The 4,687-nt window shown below is 39.7% G+C and overlaps 1 pseudogene; it reads left to right on the top strand.

Moving 5' to 3' along the window:
- The first annotated feature begins 478 nt into the window (after positions 1 to 478).
- On the top strand, positions 479 to 962 carry LOC100390004 (transcription factor BTF3 pseudogene; annotated as a pseudogene).
- The last annotated feature ends 3,725 nt before the right edge of the window (positions 963 to 4,687 follow it).

Here is a 4,687-nt window from a genome sequence, read left to right as displayed (position 1 = left end):
GCATCCAGCACAATGCTAGGCACACAGTACGGGTATAAATATTGATTGAACAGACAAATATAAACAATATATTTTTATTTAGACCCCATTTCTTTCTTTCACATTACCCGTCATTTTTGCCCACCACAGTTTGACTTTCACTCTTCATTATTGCATGGCATAGAAGAAAGATCACTACTCAGATGACTTAAGCTAGACTGCCGCTCCCAAACCCACCAACTGTATATTTAATCTGTTAGCCAAAGTGTTGTGCAAATATAGAACACTGGTGCTTTTGGTCCATTCCTGAAACATCTTCACCTCTTTAGAATTCAGCAACTATCTCCTAAGTCCTTATTTTATATAGCTTTTTTAAAAGTAACTGCAATCCAGCTGCCATCTTGTGCCCCATGTGTATGCACCTAATCTCAGCTGGTCCACTTGAGACCCCATGAGCACCAACCCTAGTCCCCCGAGCGGTCCCTTATCTGCTCCGAAAAGATGAAAGAAACAATCATGAACCAGGAAAAACTCGCCAAACTGCAGGCACAAGTGCGCATCGGTGGGAAAGGAACTGCTCACAGAAAGAAGAAAGTGGTTCATAGAACAGTCACCGCAGATTATAAAAACACTTCGATTCTCCTTAAAGAAGTTAGGGGTAAACAATACCTCTGATATTGAAGAGGTGAATATGTTTACAAACCAGGGAACAGTGATCCACTTTCATAACCCTAAAGTTCAGGCATCTCTGGCAGCGAACATTCACCATTACAGGTCATGCTGAGACAAAGCAGCTGACAGAAGTGCTACCCAGCATCTTAAACCAGCTTGGTGCCAACAGTCTGACTAGTTTTGGGAGACTCGCTGAGGCTTTGCCCAAACAATCTGTGGATGAAAAAGCACCACTTGTTACTGGAGAGGAGGAGGAGGATGAAGTTCCAGATCTTGTGGAGAATTTGGCTTCCAAGAATGAGGCAAACTGAATTGAGTCAACTTCTGAAGATAAAACTTGAAGCAGTTACTGGGAGCTCCTATTTTATATTATTACCACTTTTTAAGACATTTTTGTTTATTGATCTGATAAAATCTAGATCTCCAATATTTTTAAGCCCAAGCCCCTTGGACACTGCAGCTTTTTTCAGTTTTTGCTTATACACAATTCATTCTTTGCAGCTAATTCAGCCAAAGAAGCCTGGAAATCAAGTTTGAAAAAAGAGTTAATAAAGTTGTTTGCCTAGTTAAAATGAAAAGTAACTGCAATTCAAAAACCCAAATATAAACACTGCTGAAATTTTCAGGTAGATTTTTCCAATCTTTTCCCCATATACACATATACATATATTTTGCTTTCTAAAATTGGGGTCCTATGGTAGATACATTCTTATAATCTGATTTTTGTTTAATATACAATGAATGTTTTCCCATACCACTGATTCCTTTTTTTTTTTTTATTTTTTATTGCATTTTAGGTTTTGGAGTACATGTGCAGAACATGCAAGACAGTTGCATAGGTACACACATGGCAGTGTGTTTTGCTTCCTTTCTCCTCTTCACCCACATTTGGCATTTCTCCCAAGGCTATCCCTCCCCAGCTGGCCCTCCCCTTTTCCCCCCAATAGACCCCAGTGTTTAGTACTCCCCTCCCTGTGTCCATGTGTTCTCGTTTTTCATCACCCGCCTATGAGTGAGAATATGCGGTATTTCATTTTCTGTTCTTGTGTCAGTTTGCTGAGAATGATGTTCTCCAGACCCATCCATGTCCCTACAAATGACACAAACTCATCATTTCTGATTGCTGCATAATATTCCATGGTGTATATGTGCCACATTTTTCCAATCCAGTCTATCATCAATGGGCATTTTGGTTGATTCCAGGTCTTTGCTATTGTAAACAGTGCTGCAATGAACATTCGTGTGCATGTGTCCTTATAATAGAATGATTTATAGTCCTTTGGATATATACCCAGTAATGGGATTGCTGGGTCAAATGAAATTTCTATTTCTAAGGCCTTGAGGAATCGCCACACTGTCTTCCACAATGGTTGAACTAATTTACACTCACACCAACAGTGGAAACGTGTTCCTTTTTCTCCACATCCTCTCCAGCATCTGTTGTCTCCAGATTTTTTAATGATCGCCATTCTAACTGGCGTGAGATGGTATCTCAATGTGGTTTTGATTTGCATCTCTCTGATGACCAGTGACGATGAGCATTTTTTCATATGATCATTGGCCTCATATATGTCTTCTTTCGTAAAGTGTCTGTTCATATCCTTTGCCCACTTTTGAATGGCCTTGTTTGGTTTTTTCCTGTAAATCTGTTTGAGTTCTTTGTAAATTCTGGATATCAGCCCTTTGTCAGATGGGTAAACTGCAAAAATTTTTTCCCATTCTGTTGGTTGCTGATTCACTCTAGTGACTGTTTCTTTTGCCGTGCAGAAGCTGTGGAGTTTCATTAGGTCCCATTTGTCTATTTTGGTTTTTGTTGTCAGTGCTTTTGGTGTTTTGTTCATGAAGTCCTTGCCTACTCCTATGTCCTGGATAGTTTTGCCTAGATTTCCTTCTAGGGTTTTTATCGTGCCAGGTCTTGTGTTTAAGTCTTTAATCCATCTGGAGTTAATTTTAGTGTAAGGTGTCAGGAAGGGGTCCAGTTTCTGCTTTCTGCACATGGCTAGCCAGTTTTCCCAACACCATTTGTTAAACAGGGAATCCTTTCCCCATTGCTTGTTTTTGTCAGGTTTATCAAAGATTGTATAGTTGTAGATATGTTGTGTTGCCTCCGGTGCCTCTGTTTTGTTCCATTGGTCTATATCTCTGTTTTGGTACCAGTACCATGCTGTTTTGATTACTGTAGCCTTGTAGTATAGTTTGAAATCCGGTAGAGTGATGCCTCCCGCTGTGTTCTTTTTGCTTAGAATTGACTTGGCTATGCGGGCTCTCTTTTGGTTCCATATGAAGTAGGATTCATCCCGGGGATGCAAGGCTGGTTCAACATACGCAAGTCTATCAACGTAATTCACCACATAAACAGAATCAAAAACAAAAACCACATGATTATCTCAATTGACGCAGAGAAGGCATTTGACAAAATTCAACAGCTCTTTATGCTAAAAACCCTCAATAAACTCTGTATCGATGGAATGTATCTCAAAGTAATAAAAGCTATTTATGACAAACCAACAGCCAATATCATACTAAATGGGCAAAAACTGGAAGCATTCCCTTTGAAATCCGGCACTAGACAAGGATGCCCTCTTTCACCACTCCTATTCAATATAGTACTGGAAGTTCTAGCCAGAGCAATCAGGCAAGAAAAAGAAATAAAGGGTATTCAAATAGGAAAGGTGGAAGCCAAATTGTCTCTATTTGCAGACGACATGATAGTATACCTAGAAGACCCCATCGCCTCAGCCCAAAAACTCCTGAAACTGATAAGCAACTTCAGCAAAGTCTCAGGATATAAAATCAATGTGCAAAAATCACAAGCATTCCTCTACACCAATAACAGACTTAAAGAAAGCCAAATCAAGAACGAACTGCCATTCACAATTGCTACAAAAAGAATAAAATACCTTGGAATACAACTCACAAGGAACGTAAGAGACCTCTTCACGGAGAACTACAAACCACTGCTCAACGAAATCAGAGAGGACACAAACAGATGGAGAAACATTCCATGTTCATGGTTAGGAAGAATTAATATCATGAAAATGGCTATACTGCCCTAAGTAATTTACAGAATCAACGCTATCCCCATCAAGCTACCATTGACTTTCTTCACAGAACTGGAAAAAACCACCATGAACTTCATATGAAATGGGTGTATTCTTTGGCCAACATAGCTCTATTTCTCCCACCCCAGTCCCTGCCAACCACCATTCTGCTTTCTGTTTCTATGAGTTCAACTCTTATTTTTCAGAGTTCACAAATAACTAATACCATACAGTATTTGTCTTTCTCTACCTGGCTTATTTCTCTTAGGATAATGCCCTCCGGGTTCATTCTGTGTTGGCACAAATGACAGGATTTCCTTTTTTTTAATGTGACTGAATATTACATTATAAACATGTGTGTATATATGTATATAAGGGGACTTCAAATAGTTCATGGAAATGGAATTTAAAGATAATAACTAAAAATATAAACTTTATTTCTCAACGTAAGCTCCGTCAAGTTAAAGACACTTTTGTAAGTGTTGATACCAGTCATTTAGTCCATCCCTTAGAAACTGATTATCCTGGGGACTTAACCAGGTCAATGCTGTCTTATTTACATTTTTAACTGAAGAAAAATGGTGGCCCTTTACAGATTTTTTTAAGATTAGGAAACAAAAAGAAGTCACAAGGAAAGTCAGCCAAATCATGACTGTAAAATGATACCTAATGATTTCCCATCAAAACTTGCACCAGGCCAGTGCAGTGGCTCATGCCTATAATCCCAGCACTTTGGGAGGCTGAAGTGGGCAGATCACCTGAGATTAGGAGTGACACCAGCCTGACCAAAATGGAGAAACCCCATCTCTACTAAAAAGACAAAATTAGCCAGGCGTGGTGGCACATGCCTGTAATCCCAGCTACTCCATCGGCTGAGGCAGGAGAATCACTTGAACCCAGGAGGTGGAGGTTGCAGTGAGCTGAGATTGTCCCATTGCACTCCAGTCTGGGCAACAAGAGCGAAACTCCATCTAAAAAAAAAAAACCCGCACAAA

The sequence above is a fragment of the Callithrix jacchus genome, chromosome X (genome assembly GCF_049354715.1).
Source record: "Callithrix jacchus isolate 240 chromosome X, calJac240_pri, whole genome shotgun sequence".
Lineage (NCBI taxonomy): Eukaryota > Metazoa > Chordata > Mammalia > Primates > Cebidae > Callithrix > Callithrix jacchus.
Note: the sequence above shows the minus strand (reverse complement) of the source record. Positions and strands in the feature narration are given on the sequence as shown.